At 41.8% G+C, this 20,226-nt stretch overlaps 1 protein-coding gene across 1 annotated transcript in view; it reads left to right on the plus strand.

Annotated features, from left to right (window-relative positions):
- Positions 1-20,226, plus strand: part of LOC102045587 (follicle-stimulating hormone receptor) — a 78,634-nt gene that overhangs the window by 380 nt on the left and 58,028 nt on the right. The gene's annotated exons all lie outside the window — the stretch shown is intronic.

Below are 20,226 nucleotides of genomic sequence, written 5' to 3' on the forward strand. Positions count from 1 at the left end.
TGCCCCTCCAAAGGAGCTGCTGCTTGGCCAGCCAAAGGTCAGCTTTGCAGGGAGTCTCCAAGCCGGCTGTTTGCAGAGCACAGCCCTTCCTCCGGTGCTCACTCAATTACACCTTGAAACTCCTCTCCATTTCTCTGATCGTGCTCATTGTAAGATCTCTGTTAAGAAAGGATTTTGAGTGTTATCATACAAAGTGCAGGCTAAATTTGAAACAAGCATCCTTGCTGCTGTGACAGTAATTTGAAGCATAAAGTCTAAGCTTTCTTTACAGCTTTGCTTTTAGCGTTGTCGGAACGTGCAGAGCAACTTGTCTGCCCCAAACAAGTCGATGATGAGTGTTTGTTTGTACTGCAGGAGCTTTCCAAAGGTTTGTGCTTGTTTGCCAAGAAGCAACTTAATGTTTTCCCTTTGAAATCTCAAAGGCATTGCAGAAAGGACTCTGATAAACATTCAGAGAGGGATCCTCCTCCACCACAGGAGCGGCCTGGCTGTGGTTGGAGAGAGTGAACAATGTGAAGATAGAGGAGGGGTTTTGTGTATCTTAAAGCTTCTCATTATTTTTCATAAAAGTAACGTGAGCAATAAAAAAATAACGTGTGGCAGCTGTTTTCTGTGTCAGTAGCACAGGCAGGCAAAGGAGCTTGCGCAATGGCAAACATCTAACTGCAAGTGATTGTTTTCATTTTAATAGTTTGAAGGCAAATATCACCCTTTGCCAACACCCCCACAGACATCTGGCATTGTTACAACCTAAAGCAAAACCAAAAGGAGTAATCCTGGATAAAGCCTTTGGTTAATAAGTGGAGTGGCAAGTTTGAAGGGAGGATACAATGAAGAATGATGTGTCACTAGTAAAAAAATATATATCCCCATCCCAGTTTCACACACCACAGTATATCCATGGTTATTATGGCACAGTTTTCCTAGGGCAGAAGTTTTGTTTTCTTCAGAAGGAGGGGTTGTTATACTCACTGACTAAGCAGACTGCAATGAAAACTTGAGAGAAATGTCTGAATTAACCACAAAAGGTCAGTAAAAGTTTAAATCGTTCTCACAACTAGAGGAAAAACTAATTCATCTGTGATTTAGGTCATCTAAATCTTGAGTGCACTGTGCTCCAGGCGTGTACAGCTGATTTTGTTTAATTTTGCTTTGATTGTTTCTTTAGATTACACAGTTAAGGTCTGCCTTCTAGGGATTAAGCAAAAGCATTTTTTAATTATTTCTGCAAAGAAGTAGAGTATCGCTGAAAAGTACCTGTTAGTAAAATGGGATTTGTTTTCTCCTTGTTAACTTCTCGAGAGTTTGTTGAGGATGCTAATTGGTGTGTTCTTAGCACGAGTGTTATTCTCTGAAACAGGCAGAATACAACATTAGTGTGACTGAGGACAGCAAACAAATCCTTTCTTCCGCCAGTGCTGTGTAAATACTGGATTTAGAATCTCTCAACTTGACTCTCATCTCACTTTCTCAAAATAAACCAGCTTTTGGTTTCTCAGGAAGTAACTCAGGTCCCATTCCATCAGTATAGCCCTGGGACTGATTTCAGCATGCCTTAAAAATTTGAAAGCTGCCTAGAGTAGCTGTGAATATACCAAACCTTAGCATTACCAAAGGCAGATACATTAGCTGAAGAGCTATCAAGTGACAAATAAATCTTAGATTTTTCCTTCAGGATCAAAGGGGAGCTCTAGAAAAGTGCTTTCCTCTGCATCTCTCCACTGAGTGCCCAGTGGGGTGATTCCGGTGACTAAAATAGGTTTTACTGCTCCAGATGACACTGCAGGTACACTCCTGGTAGCAGGAAAATCTTGCTTTGTGTTTTCTCAAAAAGTCTTAATGGGTGAAAAGAGTTTTTTTGATCACATTACCAATTTCAGCACAGAAGGCCGTGGTGTCTAAGAACCTTGTACAGGACACAAGCAGAGACTTCTTGCTACATACAGATCATACAAGGTACTTTTTCCACCTAAGAGCTCATTCTGGGAGTCTGGATGCAGTCTGGTTTTATTTAATATAAAGGAGAGGGGTTCACTTCAGTACACTTACAGCTCTTCACCTTCCCTTATGCGATCTTGATAGCTTTCCTAAGTTATCTTACAGTCCTTCCCTGGTGCCTTTAAAATGTTGAATAGCATGCTGGTGAATGCTTTAGAGTGAGAACAGGAGCCTGATCAGCCTCAAGCACTTCTCCCTTTGCTGTGTGTTTCTATTTCACTACAGCTGTATCTGAAGTTGGGACACTGCCATGTGGCAGCCAGCTCAGACACTTGGTAGGAAAACTCATGATAAAGGTAAAAATAGAGCCCTCCCTAACAATTATCTCTTTGCCATTGCTGAATTTTTTAATTGTTATTATTTTTTAGTGTTTGAGTGTTGGTCCTGAACACGTCCTGCCATGAGGGATTGCTTTGTGGTTGGCTTCCCAACAAAGAGAGCTTGGGCTCCAAGGGAAACATGAGTTCTGCAGTGTGGTGCATGAGACAGGGGTTTGCTCCTGGCTGGATTTAGCACGGGTGTTGCAGAGGGAAGGCTGGTAGCCTCTCAGGGTGATTTCATTTTTGTACTTACCTCATGGAAACAGAGCAGGGATCAGAATCCACATGCTTCCATCACTCTAATTTCTGCCACATCTACTTTTTCACTTACAGGCCAAAATCTCATGAGAGGATAATTACAGCTTGGTTTGTCCATTGCTTTTGCAGACTTCCAAGCATTCTGCAGCTGGCATGTTCTGAGTATTTACAGGGAAGGCTATGGTTATTAGCTGCTTCCTTTATAATCTTTGCCTGGATAGAAGAATTTTTGGCATTTTTTATACATACCAAAATGACTGAGAGATGGCTCTGACTTACAATTTTGGAGTCAATCCATTAGAAACCAGAGTCCAGCAGTTCAGCTGGGAAATGCAGGCTCACCTGTGTCAAGTATTAACAATTATTTGCCTCGGGGTAAGAGAGGAGGGAGTGACTCAGTAGCAACTGCAGGCAGTTTGCTCCTTGAACATCCATTCCAGCCTTAAAATCCAGTGTCAAGTTTTGTAATCCATCATCAGTATTCAGTAGGATTTCATTTATTCATAAGAGGTCTTGCTTTGTAACGCAAACAAAAATAACATTCTCAGAAGGGATCCTTCTCAAGATTTAACAAACTGAGCAGAAACATTTGGATAGCACCAAGTAACAGGAAAACAGGAAATGGTCTCAAGCTATGCCAAGGGCTTATTAGGTTCAATATTAGGAAAAATTTCTTCCCTGAAGGGGTCATCAGGCATTGGAATAGGCTGCCCAGGGAAAGGGTGGAATCACCATCCCTATAAGTGCTGTGGATGTGGCACTTGGGGACACGGTTCAGTGGTGAACAAGGTGGTGCTGGCTTCACGGTTGGACTCAATTATCTGGGAGTTCTTTTGCAGCCATAATGATTCCATGATTCTGGGAGGCAGTTTAGCCATTGTCAGAGCAGTTTAGAGCTGTGTTATATAGAGTGTTTTCTCCCAAGCATCTGCAAACTATAAACAGCAGGGTTTTTTACTTGCTCGCTGCATAGGTGTTTTTTTTTTACAATTGCTCAAGGATATTTACTTTAGACTATCAAGTCAAGGCTGAGTAGATGTCTGAGCACTAAAACATCAGCTGCCTAGAAATAGCAAGTCCTGTGCTGTGTACTGAGTGAGTCAGATTTGCTTCCCAGCGACAGAAGCTGCAAATTATGTGAATTGTAGCTGCAACACTGTTACTGACAGCTGCAATTAGGATGTTTCTTTATTCTTTCGCACTCAGAGTTGAAACACTGAAACCTACAAACAGCTACACTTCTTGCTTGGGTGTTTATACTGATGGACTGACCTTAACCTAAGAAAGGCAAGGTGTGAGAAGATAAAGTAAACTCACAAAATTAAGACCCATGAAGCTTTGAACTCTCTGTGTTGTGGTGATTAATCTTGCAGTCAATCAATAATCCCACTCTCATCTTTTCAGGAATAAGATGAGAATGTTTTCACAGCAGAGCATATTGAGAACGTATTACATGCTGACTAAAGCCTTTTTAATTATTTTAGTTTTTAATTCAAACCAGCTTTGCATCTGTTAGAGTTACATTCTTCTCTTCCTGAATTTATGATCAGTTCCTACTTCGAAGCAGAAAGCAACAGAGCTGCTGTAAGATTGCTGTCTGTATATCAGCGCAGTGGTCCAATCCTTAGGCTGGATTCTTATTTAACATTTTAATTGGGAGGATAAAAAGAAATGGGCAGATCATAAGAGAGGAAGAGAAAGAAAGAGAGGAAATTTACACAAAAGGATAATAAACTCAGCAGGACCAAAGATATATATATTTACAGAAACATTCAATTTCTAAACCTCCAGGAGCTTTTGAACATGAGGAGTTATACTGCACGCAATGGAAGCTGCTTTGCAGGGCAGTACTCTGCTGGCTTACTCCTGGTGCTATAAATAAATACTTGTACATGGCTCTCACCTCACTTATAGGGCCTGCGGCTTGGTGTATGTATGAGAGAGGTATGGCCAGGTCTGAAGATGTATATATATATATATATATATGTATGTATGTATGTATGTATGTATGTATAGAATATATCTTTGAAATGAAAGTGCATTCGCTTAAAATTTAATGACTTGCTAAATCACTGAGCTTTTTGCAGGGAAACAGTGAAAGCCAAGACTTGATTTTGTTTGCATGCACCATTGGGAGGGTACCAAGCTGATGCCCTTCACTGGGATCAGCTGCAGAGAGATTGTCTCAGTGAATAAATTCTGGTTTTTCCAGCAGTCTCTGTTATACACACGCACACACATGCACATAAACCGGCCTGTGTCACATCCCCACATGTCTGAAACCAAGCAAAATTGGCTCCTGGGCTGATGAGCTGAAATAAAGCCTCTCTTTCAGACATTTTAGATATGTTCTGGTTCAGTTCCTACAAAGAATCAAAACGTGCCTAGTGAATGAGATAATAATAAATGTTTTTCTAAAGTGTTTGGAAGATTAAAGTAGTCGTTTGTGAGGGTTACATTTTCTTGTCTCAAATATGGTGTCTTCATCTTGTGTGCCTCCCCATTCAAGTCATTAATATAGTTAAAAACCCAGGAGAGTTTGACAGTAATGTTATTCATGAGATGGGATCTGGTAGATACTGAAGTTAGTGTTGAGGCACAGCAGGGATAAAAAGCCCTACTAAGATCTGAAATTAGCAGTTTTAAACTAAAATGTGGTAAAAATGGGGAAGCTGGTTAGCCTAGGGGACATTGCAAAGTAGGATAGAGGTCTGTCTTTTGCTTCTCCAACAAGAACATGGATCACTAAGCAGATTTGAGGAGTCATGAATTCACTGGTGTCACGCAGCAGTTAATTTCCTTTGCTCTGAATGGTGTGTTAGGCTAAACACTTCAACAGTATGGATGATTTCCTGGCTTCATTTACTCCCCTTACGACAGTTTCTCACAACTCATCAGTTTTCACTCTGCAGAAGTAAAACACTGTATTCCAGACTTTGTTGCTTTCTCATGTCTCATACTACAATGTATTAACTCCATCTCTCATCCCATGCAGGGACACTTTGGCACAGGGAATCCTACTGAGTATCGCTCAAAGATGACTGGTGCTAGCAGGGAGAGCAGAGCATACTCAGAGCTCTAGGGAAATGCTTTCACAAGTTTGAGTGACATTAAAGTGCTTATGTGGCTCAGTCTCAGCTTCAATGATTTGCCTTCCCATCCCTCACATAGGGAGCTGAGGGTATTTATGAAGAGAGGGATGGAGACAGGGCTATGTGTGTGGGTGCTGCTGATGCTCTGACCCAGCTGCTGTACTGTAAGAGCTACCAAGCCAGGCCAGTTCTTCTGTTATCCTCGTGTTTGTCCATGCAGTTGTGCTTTCAGCTCCTCAGACAGGTTTATACATAGCATCTTGGGAATTTGAGTTAATAATTCTCTAGATCAGACACTTAGCAGCTTCATATCAGCATTGCAGTCTTGAAGAGTAAAGCTTATTATCTCTCTCAATATCCCAGGCCATGCCACTCAAATAAAAGAAAAATAAAATTTAAAAAAGCTTCTCAAATACTTGATAATCCCAGATAAATTTCTGAGATGATTTCTGGAGAAGAGATCCCCAGTGGGACAGTGCCCTTAAAAGCTGCAAATCACATTCCTCTGGAAGTGTGTCACACATAAAATGTGCCACCTGATAAGCCAGCAGGAGCCAGTCTGCTGTGCACCTCCAGGGTTTTCTTTGCAGATGCTGAGGGGGTCTCACCAGGCTGACATGTCACTGGAAACACTGCTTGTGTGAGAGTTTAACAAGGATGACAGGAGAGAGTGGATGAGAAATGCCGCAAAAACAGGAGAAGAGTTGCCCAGAGGAGAGATTATAAGAATATACATCCCAAAGGGAGAGCTGCTCTAACTGCCAGCAGTGTGTGTGCAGGAGGGGGTCCTGCAGAGGCAAGCAGAGTTATCTACCAACAAAAAAATAGCAAACCTGTGAGACATCCAGCTGAGGAGCCAAAGAAACCCATGCAGAGTTCAACATGCCTCTCTGTCTCCTCTCCTGCTGGCAGTTTAGTTTAGTTAGTTCTGCTTAACTTTCCTAAGTCCTTGTGCAGGCAAGTTAACAGATAATTGGGGTAGGCTCACAGTTAATTTAAATTGTCATAGCTTCATTAACTCCAGTGGAAAGAACTCCATTCATTTTCACCATCTGGCAGTGGGGAGCTCCCTCAGCCATGTGCTGTTCATTTTGGCAGCAGCTGATTGGGAATGTGTTTGTCTCTGTGTGTGTGTGTGTGTCCAGTAAACAAGATAGTTTAGGCACAAAAGGCAGGTATTATTTTTCATAGCAGTCTATTAGTTTTACACAGTGAGGGGCAAGCACTCTGGTAGAAAAAGCCACTTTTCTGTGTTTAAGACCTTGACCTTTTCAGACAAAAATCTGTAAATTATTTCACACACTTTGCCTGTGGTTTGATTGGGCTGCTCTTATTAGCAGTGAAATTTAAGTCATTAAAATGAAGCTTATTTCAAATTATAGGTCAGACCAAGCATGGATTTCATGTAAGAGTATAGAAAATTATTTCTTGTAATTGTCTCACATACACTATAATAAGGAGCCTGATTTCTGCCTTTTACTCAGGTGTAATTTCTTTGATCTTGAGGGTCTAGGGTCAGAAAAGCTTGTGGTTTGTTTACTTTTGCTCGATGTTTTCCTCCAACTATCCTTGGGTCTTTCAGGAGCTCAGCCTGGAAGGTAGGGATGCTTTTTCTCTCCCACTCCCTTATCAAGCCACCTACAATCATTTGCTCCTGGGTAGCTGGAGGAGAACTTGCAGACTGTTATTATATGCAGGGGGAGATATGTGTCTGAGTGAAATGAAAACAGCCTCCAACCCAACTCAGCTGAACAAATCCTTGCTTCTCATAAGTATATTGAGCTTGCTGAGCCTTCCTCTTTGCCTGGACTAACTAAATAAGGCTGTATGCTTAAAAGAAACATACTCAGATCTTCCTATAGATAGGACAGCTTCAATTTTAAGCATATACCCACTGGGTGAGCCGCAGGCTGAAGCTTTCAGCTCTGGTCACTCTCTTATCTATTCAAGAATGCTATTATTGGTCAGCATTTTAACATATTTGCCTGGAAATTCTGGTTTGTGAATGCCTATGGAGCATGATTCTGAGAATTGTCCTATTGGCACAAAGTTTCCCCATATCCACACACATGAGGATGTACTTTCTGATATGAATCCTTGCCCAAATACAGCCAGTTAATTGGAATTTATTTGTAAATATTTATTAGTCAGGAATCTGTGAATCTTCAGTGATTTTCCAATAACACTCTGTGCATAAACATGCAGTGGGGAAAAATTCCAAGTTTTCAGTGTTTCATTCATCTTTTGTTTGAGAGTGGAGCAAGGGGGGAATATGCTTTCAAATGAAGATCAGAAGATTTTTTATTTTTTTTTTATTTGAAATAGTAGCATGCAATGAAGGACTGGACTGACTGTGTGAAGACTGGAAAGGAAAGCGGTACTTGTTTTCTCAGGAGATTTTTCTGGTGTCCTATATTTATGTTCCAAAATTTTGGGATACCATGGGATACTCATAAAGACATCTTCCCTCCCTCTTACCCCAAAATCAAATCCTACCCCAAGAAGTGTGCCCACACACCTGTGTATGTGCACAGGGTGTCTGTGTTTCACTTCTTCCTACACCAGTTTGGCCCTGTGCAAAGAGGATGAGATTGGAAAACACCATTGTGGATCTATAGCTGTAACTCCTAAAATGCATTTATAGCTGTAACTCCTAAAATGGCCCAGACTGGGGTGAGAGAGTTACAATGGTAGGAGGGACCCTCTGCCTGTCCCTTTTTCCCAAAACCAGGAGCATGGGATAGAAAGAAGTGACATGTGGTTATTTGAGATTGGTTTTCTTCACTGAAAAGGATGTCACAAAGGCAGGGTAAGAATTATAATGGTTTTGTTTTGGACGCACCTTTGGGAGCCTTTTAATGGATTCATATTCTGTGCTATGTCTTGTGCTTAGAGATAATCTCTGGTGTAACAGCCCTGCCTATGCTTGGCTTTGAGAGTTTTGGATTTCAGGGCTTGCCTTCAGGGTAAGCTTTGATTTCTTTTTTTCACCATCACATGGTATAACCACATTAGGCTACTGCCTTTAGTAGCCCAATAGGCATTTATGAGAGCCAGACCCTTTGTAAAAGGGAATCCTGTTGTGTGGGAAGCATTCATGCCTGTTAGAGCCACAGACATTCACTGAGGCAAGAAAGCACATCTGTCTCCAGCAGTGGAAGCACCACCTGTGCTGCTTCCTCTGGCATCTCCACAGCTTTAAAAAAAAAGCCAACAGCCAAATCAATTTTTTCCTTCTTGACAACTGCTGGGAAGGAATCAATTCCGAAGATTCTTTCCTTGGAGTCCAGTCTTCCAGCAAGAATATTTGTAGACACACATAAATTTCTGAGCAAGGAAGGTATAAGTAGAGGGGCTATAAACCCATGGAAAGACAGTGGTTTGATGCTAAAAACCTTCTCTTTTCCCAAAAGTTTTCTTTGGCCAACAGCACTGCTATGGAAATTTTTGCTTTTCATTTTTGGCAAGTAAAGAGTCATAAAAGCAGCACAGGCTGTGCTAGGAAATGACAGCAGACCAAGAACTGCTTTGGCAGAACAACTTTCTAGGTGGAATTACTGGTTTGGGGAAATACTCGCTGCATCCAAATCCCACGAGCTGCAATTTCCTATCTGCAGTATATTTTTGCCATGGCAGATGAAGCCCAGACCTCATTCTCCAGTCCTTTGAAATCAGCATTAGTGGCCCCTGTGAGGGAATACCCTACAAGAAAATCCAGGGTCTGATTCCACAGGCGTTCATACACATCCTAATTGCTTGCCCAGGCTGCTCCGCTGCTTCCCGGTGGGACAAATCACAGGTGCAAAAGTACCTGTCTGCACTGATTTGCAGATTCAGGACTTTGTGCTATTGCAGTAGGCAGGAAGCCACTGTGGGGAAAAATAAAATGGGCATTGAACACACAAATGAAATAATTTTTTAAAAGTTTGCATTTGTTTTAAATTATTAGGGGAGATTTTAATTGTTTTAATGGGCCACGTGGAATTGATAAAACTGTCTTAGGGCTCACAAAGTTTTCTATCTTAATATATTTCACAACATTCCTGGTAAGTATGTAAATGTAATTTTATCCATTACAGTAACAGCAAAGCTATGGGTTACAAGAGACAAGCAATTTCCCAAGAGTACAGGATTTAACCCAGTGGCTTAGCCTCACCTTATTCACCAGACTGTTTTCCTATGGTAAAATGTTTTCCAAATAGCAAACAAACAAAAACAATTACCTCTTGCATATTTGTATTTTCTTCTAATAACGATTTCTCAGCAGAGAAAGTTATAACTGTATTATTTTTTAATATCAAGTGAGGTGTAAAGTTTCAGGGCTTTTTCCCTCAAATGAGTTTTTATTGACTTGGTACATCTGCATCATCACCTCTTCCACTTTCTTCCTTTCTGTACTTTTCTTGTATCAGTTTCTGTCACTGTATTAGAAGAGCAGCATTTCACAGCAGTGTTGCAGCCAGTAATTTAAGGAGAGCTGAGGTGGAGATTTTGTGAGTATTTCAATTATGGCTAACGGTTGGCTCCGTTATGGTCAGTAGGGCTGCCTATGGAGCACTAATTGGAAGGTTCTCACCCTTTTATGAGTTTAATTGCTCTCTGTATATTTCTCCTTAGCTAAAGATCTTCATAAATGCATGAATGTTGCATCTACAGGAGTTTTTTAGTATATGTTTACAGTATTCATATAACAAACTATTTCTTTGACTTCCTTCATTTCTCTACATGTTATGCTGCGTTATGTCAGCATAAAGCAGCATAACATAGAGAAATGAAGGAAATGAAGGACTGTTGTTTGTTTGTTATATGAATATGGGCCCACACCCCAGAAATCATGTTGGTTTTTTGAACACTTTAAAAATTGGAGCATGTCCATCCTGAGCTTAACAGAGCACTGTATAGGCTGGACAAGGAGCCAGCAGTTTCCATGAAGTTCCCACTGAAGAGTGGCTTGATTCCCATTCCCTTGCATGTACTGATGTCCTGGCCTGGTGGGGCCAGCGTGTAGCCTCAGGGCTGTGGTCCAGAACCAGCTCAGGCTTTGCCATTTTGTTTGTCTGTTGAGAGACGTGGACGCTGTCTGGAAGAGACGCTCTGGCGACACTGGGAATCAGGGAGACTGGGTCATTGTTCAAGGCTTTGAAAGGCTTTGCCTTTTTTTCACCCTGGGTGTGAGGCTGCCAGGAGCCGGCCTTGGTTCTAGGTGTGGATTCATCTCTCGAGTGTCCTCCAGGCTGAGGTGGTTATCAGCTGAAACAGGCAATGAGGCAAGGGGCGCCTCAGGAGTTCCTGCTTGCGTCTCCTTGAGGATTTTCTGCATTCCACAGAAAGCTTGTTAACCTCTGATCTGGTGGGGTGGCAGACTGCTATTTTTATTAGGCTGACTTGCCAGCTAGAGTACATCTCTACAATGTCCATTGTGTAGAGGAGTTTATAGATTTCTGTAAAACACCACATGCTGGTATCCTACTTTTATGAACAGCTTTGGGCTCCAGCCTGTGTTGCATAGCAACACTCAGGGTTTTGTTAGTCTGAACTCAGGTGATTCAGGATGGCTCTCAATCTTAGAAGCCCAAAAGTCCCAGAAGCCTTGATCTTCAATAAGATATCAACTGCTTTTCTAAAAATGGCCCAAAGAAGGAAAACAGTGCACCCAGACTATGTGGAGGTCTAAATTTCACCTTCAACATCAAGTATAACATCAGTGTATGAGTTTCCATGGCTTGAGTTCCTCCCTAGTGGAAGGTCTTTTTCCAACCTCAGCATCTGTATTTCAGCAGCTGCCTAATAGAAGCTACTGCTCATGTTTCCACTGCCAGCCTGCCTAGGAGCATGCTTTCCAAGCTATGCCTAGCCTGCATGGTCATCTGAATTGTCTTTGCCCTTGCTGATCTTATTGACAAAGAGGTGATGGAAAATACTGCCCAGAAAGAAAACAGTGTCAAACCAATCACTAATCATTCCCTGCTATCTCCATGCTGAAATAGCAATACTCACTGAGAGGCTACTTCTGCCAGATAAAGGATAATCACCTAAAACATCTGTGTGCCTTAGAAGATTACCCTTGAGTGAAGGAGATAGGAAAATCAAAAAGCATAAGCACAGAAGGCAGAAAATATTTTGGTTCCGGCTTTCTATATTTTCAATTCTTCCTATATAGGATGTAGAAGAGGCTGTGATGCTTAATTTCTTTTTTGCCTCTTTGACAGTAAGACCAGTTTTCCTCAGGGTAACCACCCCCCTGAGCTGGTAGACCAAGGTGGAGAGAAAATAGACCCCCTGTAATCCAGGAGGAAGTAATCAGTGATATGCTGGGCCACCTGAAAACTCACAAGTCTATGGCACCAGATGTCATTCACCCAAAGGCACCAAGGGAGCTGGTGAAGGGCTCACCAAGCCATTGTCCCTTATTTACCACCAGTCCTGTTTAACCAGGGAAGTCCCAGACAATTGGAGGTTGGACAATGTCACACCGATCCACAAGAAGAGCTCAAAGGAGCATCCAGGAAACTACAGGCCTGTCAGCCTGATCTTGGTGCCAGGGAAGGTTATGGGAGACATCACCTTGAGTGTGATCACAAATGCCCACAGTGTGAGCACATACAGGATAACTAAGGAACCAGGCCCAATCAGCAGGGCTTTAGGACAGGCATGTCCTGTCTGACCAGCTTGGTTGTTATGACCCATGGGGGATGAAGGAAAGCCTGTGGATATAGTGCGCCTGGACTTCAGTACAGTCTTTAGTGCTGTCTCCCACAGCATTCTTCTGGAAAATCTGGCAGCCCACAGCTTGGATGGGTGCACTCTTGGCTGGATAAACCTGGCTGGACCCAGGGTGTGATGGTGAACAAGGTGCCTAGTGGTGTCCCCCAGGGCTCAGTGCTGGGGCCAGTCCTGTTCAATATCTTTGCTGATGATCTGGATGAAGGTATCAAGGCATCCTCGACCACAGACGACCCCAAGCTGGGTGGGAGCGTTGATCTGCTGGAGGGCAGGAAGCTCTGCAGGGGGATCTGTACAGGCAGGATAGATGGGCTGAGACCAACAGTGTGAGGTTAAGCAAGACCAGGTGCTGGTCCTGCTCTTAGACCACAACAACCCCATGAAGTGCTAAAGACTGGAGGCAGAGTGGCTGAAAGCTGCCCAGCAGAAAAGGACCTGGGCGTGCTGGTTGGCAGCACTGAGCATGAGCCAGGTGTGCCCAGGTGGCCAAGAAAGCCAATGGCATCCTGGCCTCTCCCAAGAATGGTGTGGCCAGCAGGACCAGGGCAGTGATTTGCCCCATCTACTTGGCACTGGTGAGGCCACACTTGAAGTGCTGTGTCCAGTTCTGGGCCCCTCACTACATAGAGACATTGAGGGGGTGGAGAGACTCCAGAGAAGGGCAGTGGAGAGGGAGTCCAAAAGCAGCAGAGAATATTCTTCTAAACAATGCAGCCTTGTAAACAAAGCCCTGGGAAATAAACATCCTTTACAACTGTCAAACCCAGAGCAAATGTTCATTTTCTCATTGCCAGAAGCATTTCTTAATCTGAGAGAGTGAGACAGAATGGCTGTGATCATACCTACTCTTTGAACAATCCATTTGCAAGAATAGATATGAATGTCACACTAAAAAAAAAAAAAGTAGTTGGCTATTGAGGTGAAATAATCAAAAGGGGTGAAATAACAAGCACTGAATCTAACCCAACAGGTCAAGGGGTATAAATTAGCAGCACATTTTCTTGACAAAGTAATCAGCTACAAAATCCATGCATTCTCACTTTTTTTTTTGCAAGGCCAACTTGTCTTTGAAACTTAAAAGACTTTTTGCCATGTAAAACAGAGGAAAAAGATAAGAGATTCTGCAAGGAAGCTGCAATTAGAGTAGAGTAATTTTGCAGACCTTTGAAAAAAATCTGAGGGAACACGTAATGATTCTCGAAGGGTGAGTGTGAAACTTCACAGGGACATTTCAGGTTCAGTGGTTGATGCTGACTGTCATTTTTTCTTGCCCTTAAGCTAAACCAAACATGGTTAACCAAGCCTCTTGCAGCAAATTCTATCAGCTAGATAAGATGTGCAGCGCTTAATGTACAGAACGTTGGCTGATTGTGGATGTCACCAGAGAAGAATGTGAGGCCAGCTCATTTTTTTGTTAGAAACTCTGATTGGGACAATTCCATCTCAGCATGAGGAGATTATCACTGCACCACTGATTGGTTAACCTCTATTCCCATTATTCAGGTTTCTGCATGCAATAAATTGTCTGTCCAGTACATATTGAAAAATCAGTGGAAGAATTCCTATTGATTTCCATTGGATTGTGTCATAATATTGGGCCCAGTCTTTTACTGCTTTGCTTTAGCCCTTGGTCATCAGCACTGAAGTGTCAGCTAACAGGAGCCAAGGACTTGTGGCAATGTTTTTCTCATGTGACTCTTGAATGGTTGTTTAGAATAAAATGAGAGCATTAGAAATAGCCAAGTTCTTATACAACTTATACCCTTTAATTACCTTCTGTTGCAGTAAGTTATCATTGTTTATAATTTAGCAGATGCCCTCAGTCTGGCAAAATGTGCTGTTTCATCCCTGCTGGAAATGTTGGTTTGTTTGGGTTTTTTTTTAATTTTAATATGAGACATCAAGGAGGTGGAAGGAGAGCAGGGGTTTCAAGCATCCTGACATCCGGTACTGTATCTTATGTTTCCCTAACTCTCTCTTCAAGGTGAGCAATCAAGATAAGCCAATGATCTGCAGCCCATCTAATTTGTTTTTCCATCATTTTCTTAAGTTGTCTTATGTGCAATAATCATTACAGTGTAAGTGACACTGCTGGGAAAATCAATTCTTCCTCACTGAATAGAAAATAAATTACACTATGCTTGAATCATAATTGGTATTTTATTTATTTTGTTGGACTTCAAGTTAACCACTGGGTACTTTACCCAGGAAAGTTCTGTCTTCTGGCAAAGGCACTGCTTGCTATAAACATTAAGGAATCTACTTCCAATCGAAATGTAATAAAAAATGTTCATGGATTTACGCTGAATTTTCTGTCAGATGTTCAATATTACGTCCTTGAAGACTATAAAGTCTCTGAATATTTATTAGCAAGATGGAAGTCTATTCCAGATAGGCTTTGAACCACGCTCACCACTGGAGCATGTGAATGACTTTCAGTAGTACATCTGTCATAAATTCTATTATTACAAGATTACTATTCCTCTTCTGCTGTTTATCTATAATTCAACCACAACAATGAAAAAGACTCTTATGTGCTATTCATGAGCACAAAGCCCATATAACTGATGCCAGCTTTTCAACCTGAGGATGAATGGGAGTCAGCAGAGGTTATCAGCCTCTTGCATTGTTCTCACACATCTAGACTGTTATTCCATAGTGTGCCAAAAACCTCTTCAATTTTACTATATTTGATAAAATAAATTCAGGACTGCTGGTTTGTACTTGGCTTAAATTAACCAAGAAATTTCATTGGAGGGGAAGAAAAGGGGGCTGGGGTTGTTTAAGTGCTTTAATTTTCTGTGTGGCACTTATTCCTCAGAGCAGGTGCTCGGGGTGTTCAGGATAAAACCCCTGTGATGAAAGGGGAACTCCTCAGTGACCAGGGCCTCCCATTAATAAGACACTGCAGCTTCCCAGGAGCAAAGTCCCTTTGGAAAAAAATAATCCAACAAAAAAAGCAAAAAGGATAAAGGGGAAAACAAGTTGCTTGTATGCAGCTATCCCCTCCCATTGCCCAAACCTGACTGAAGATGATTCACCTCCCTTGCTCATCTCCAGTGGATCACCCTTGGCTGAGCACTGGGGTTAGAGAGAACTTCTGTGGCGTTCTCCAGCACCCTTTCCTAACCTACTCCATGGAAATACACTTTTCCAGTGATCTGGCCAAGAATCTCTTCACCTGAGCATTAAGTCCCATATATAATGCAGGATATTTGGTGCTTGCTTATCTATTTAGTTCTGTCCTCCCTGTAAATTCCTACATTTATCTTCAGGAAAAAAAATATTATTTTTGGGTTTTATTTATTATTTTGGGTTTTTTTTTTCCTTCTGGGGAAAAGGAAAGGGAGTCTGTGTTTATGTTTGGATAACCTGGAGTATTTTCAGTATCCAGCTCTGTGTACAGCTGTTCTGGGAGAGATACTGAAAAGCTGCAAGTGGATTCTTTTGCCATCTTATCACATTCAGACAAGAGAAGACACCCCTTGGCTTATAATGATAAGCTACAGCCTTGATCGATTTGATCTGTGCTTTTGTTCTTCTTCATAATCTGAGCTATTGATTCTATTTATTAAAACTAATTTAAAAAAAACAAGCCCTGAGTGCTCTGCTGTTCCAGATCAGGCTGCTCCAGGCAGTCTGATCTGAAGCTAATCCATTCACTGCTGATTTATTTTCACTTTGTTTTCAAGCAGAGTTCTGTTCTGTTTCTTTTTTTTTTTTTTTTGGTTCTCTGTTTCTCTCTGAGAAAAAAAGGCATTTTGTTTCATACCTCTAGTGCAAGCAGGGATGCTTAGATTCCTTTTTCTGATATATGAACTGAACTCAGGAAAGTTTACCTGACTCTTTTTCACTCAGGTTTTTGTTCAGACGGTGGCCTACTCTGTATTGTTCTCTATTGTCTTACATCAAAGCACCACCTTTATGGTAGAAAAAAGATTATTTGCTTAAAAGCACTCAATCTTGCCATCTTGGAGTTCATGGGAGTCACCATGTTCCTACACTAAGGACCAGCAGAGGAAATCTTTTCCCTGTACTTCCTGGGAAGCACATGTTTGTCTAAGGGCTGGTTGATAGTTCTCTAAAAATAAATACCTCTATTCAGTCTTAGATAAATAGAACGAAGCCCTTATTATTCCAAACAGATTAAAAGAGGAACCTTAAGGAGACAGGCACTTTTCAGCACCAAGCTGGCTTTGAGTTTCTGGGCAAAGATCAGCATTTAGTGACTTTGTGGTATTTTATTTACTGTAGGTGCATTTTGTTAGTGATGCTATTGGGCCTTCTTTCCCCCAGTTTTAACCCAATTATTTAAATTTTTAACCTCCAAATTATTTGGCTGGTTCAAAGCTCTCTGAGAGTCCAGCTTGTACAGGGACTGCACATTGTACCTACTGCATCTTTCAGTGTTTGCTGCTGTAATGTATTCTTTCCACAGTAAAAAAAAAAAAACCTCATAGTCAGTTCCTAATTCATGCTGAGGTCTGCTTGGTCATCCTCACAGTCTAAAGCCTGCAATTTCTTTTGCAGCATGTCAGAACTATCAGCTGGAATCAATCAGGCAAAACATAAGCCTTGATATTGTCATGAAGGAAACAGGCACGAGGTAATATAGAGTAATATCCTCTGAAGCCTTGGTCTGGCTTTGAAAACTCTAGGCTCTCCTTTAGAAGCAATATGGGCACAGCAAGATGGAGTCAGTGTTGCTGAATATATCTCTGTAGGTTAGAAATGCCTTATGCAGTGCATTAGGAAGTTATCTTTGTTTTGACTTGGGAGCCACAGGTAGATTATTGATGGGATACTTGCTATAGCCAACATTTAAGCAAAGCCACAGTTGTTCAGATGCAGTAAGAAAGAAACTCCCCACAGCTTGTTTACAACGTGATCTTGCCCCAAACCTTCACAGAGATGTTGGATAGCCCAGAGAGCATCTTCTGCAAGGGGTCAGCAACTCAAATTTGACCCATCAGCTCCAGCTGAGGCCATGCTATTCCCAGTTTCCACTTCCTTGTCCCCGGGTCTCCAGGCAGGGTTACAGCCCAGCAAAGGCAGATCATGGCAAGTTTTTCCTTCTGTAGGAAGGGTCCCCCTCCTTTGCCTGCTCTCTCCCTGCAACATCAGCTGTGGCTGTAGTGAATCAAGCATCCTGTGCACAACAGGGTATCTTGGGAGCTGCTAAGGGTAGCTTAAGAATCAGAGAACCATTCAAGATACTTTAACACAATACTCCTCCAGCCTCCAAATAATTCCAGCCCAGAGGTTGCCTGGAATTTGTGTTGAAGCATCAGTCCTTGCCCACCCTCTCCAGGACTTCTGTGGACCTCTAAGCTTTCCACGCCAAAAAGTCAAATTGGTTATTCCTCTTACAAAAATCATATCATGTCTTTGATCAGCATTCATGCCCCCCTCATTACCTTTCCCAATACTCAAATACACTTTTTGAGATGGAAGGGATCAGAACAGCACCCTCTGTTTTTACAGTAGAGAAGGGAGAGGAAAGTTTTAGAAAAAGAGTGCAGCAAACACGTGACACAAAACCCTTTAGCATTTAGAGGATTATGAGCCTCAATTTGCCTTCTAGTCCACCTCCCAAAGAGGGTCTGGGAGAAGAGTAAGGGACAACTTGAGAGTTTGAACTGACCGTTCAACTGGCCTGATTTTACAAAGATTATCAAAATTACCTAGGAAAAGAATTTGTGGAGAGCTGAAGCATTCTTTTAATATTTCCATTATTAGGGTATGCTGAACTGTTCTTGTCACATTTATTTTTGGTTGTGTCTCGTGGAGCTAGTTCTGTGCAATGAAATAAGAGTCAGAATGAGGTGCTGAAAGCATTAAATCCTATCAGCAAGTGCCTCATCCACATGCCTTTTTTTACCCTGTTCTATGGAAGGAGATGCCTATCAGAGTCATTTAGAGAGTTGATGTCACAATCAAATCAAGAAATATGATGGAAGGGTGTGTAGGAAGGGGGCAGAAGTCTCATCCACTGAGGTTAGATGTTGCAAAGAATATATTTTCCCAGGCATAACTGCTAAACTCTTTCTTAGAGGTCTTCCATAATCTGCAGCTGTGCCATGAGCAGGTCAAGTTTCTCCCATCTCTATTTCACTCTTCTATCACCCTTTTTAGGAGGACCATGCATGTTTATTATTTTTAAGTGCTCTGTGTAGGGTTCATGTTTGAGAAGCAGTCTGAAGGGGAAAGCAGGAAACACAATCTTTATTCTGAACACAACCTAGCATTTCAGTTGCCAGTGTGGTCAAGGTGGCCTCTTTCTGAAACAATACTACTCACTTTCAAATAGAATAAAGATCCATGCTTGACAACAGTGCAGGCTTTGTCCTGTGTGCTACTGAGAAGAGACCAGTCAGTCTTAAAGGAAATAGTACAGTTAGTATTTTTAAGGATAGTGGCGCACTAGCTGCCATGCTATATTTAGTCAGAAGCATCATCTTAATATGTGAAAATAAATCCATGGCTAATGGAAGGTAGATAGATAAATTCAGCTTTTTGCAGTGGCAATGTAATTCCTGCTAAAATAATAGGAAAATGTAATTATTTATTCTGTTTTGTACAAGGAGAAGGAAGGAGAATTCCTTGCTTTTTCATTCCCTATCAAATTGATCATGTCTATGGGGAAGAGACCTCAATAAGAGAGAAAGACTGTGAGGGAGAAGAGATACTCTCAGGAGAGTGCAGGACAATATTGGAAGAGTGCAGGCACCTGCAGTTGATATCCCTGTGATTGTTTCCCTCAGCAATCTCCAAGAGATGAGCTGAGAAAAGTTCTTGACATGGGAGCTCTGTGACTGGGAAGAGGGCCAGTGATACGGGAGTGCGTGGTGAGCAATGGCAGTGAACAGGAATTTTTACAGGACTTGAATAAAATGTGCAAAGTGCATTAAATTGTGAGGACTGTGAGCTCTCTTACAATTACAGGAACCTGTTGCTCACTTTAATCTCATGGGTACTTCCATTCCATGTACTCTCACATGCAGCAGCAATTCCAAGAGCCAGCCCCTGAAAGACTCAGCAGAGATTCAGATTAGAGGAAGGCATGACCAGAGGAGATTTCCTTTTTTGCATGCTGCTGGAGTGACCAAAGTTTGGGATGTTTTTCCGCTTTGTCACTTTTAGTGTTACTTCATAACTTAAGCATTTAAAATTTAAATGTGTGCTTCAGCAGTTAAAAAGAAGCAAACTCTCCTCTTGCCATGGTGCCGGAGAAGCAGGAGCATGGGGCACAGGCCCAGTACAGTTCTGCATTTCAGGAAAGCTGTGTCAGCACAAGGCTGGCTGGTGCCCTGGGAAGGGCAGAGTGGGTGCTGTTTGCCTCTGGGACCCTCCTTCCAGAGAAGCTGTTTTCCCAAGAATTCCACTTGAGTTACTTGTGTTTGACACTCACACTGCTCTTTGGAAAATACAGCACGTAGTAGATAGCAGAGAGAATATTTACTTTTGCAAAGCTTATATTCAGATAGGAAAGAGGAGTACAGTGTCTCAGTGCTGTTTCTTAAATAGTTTCTGACTGCTCTGGCACTGGGAGTATCTGATATCTCATTACAACTTCAAACAAGCCTTTGCATGTATCCAAATTAATCCAAATATTTGGTGGGGACCCTGTTACTTATTAGACTGTGTGCTAAGTAGGGAATGTAACAGTGAGTGTCTTTATTTCATTAATATTCTGGGGTATTTCAGCTGTGTCCCATGAAGCAGCATCGGTACAGTGCCTATGAAGATATGCATGGGAAAGGAGATAAAAAGCACTCCAGCTGTTTCTAATGAATTTATCAAGATAAAGTGACACAGTTACAAATAATTAATTT

The sequence above is a fragment of the Geospiza fortis genome, unplaced genomic scaffold (assembly GCF_000277835.1).
Source record: "Geospiza fortis unplaced genomic scaffold, GeoFor_1.0 scaffold271, whole genome shotgun sequence".
NCBI classification, from domain to species: domain Eukaryota; kingdom Metazoa; phylum Chordata; class Aves; order Passeriformes; family Thraupidae; genus Geospiza; species Geospiza fortis.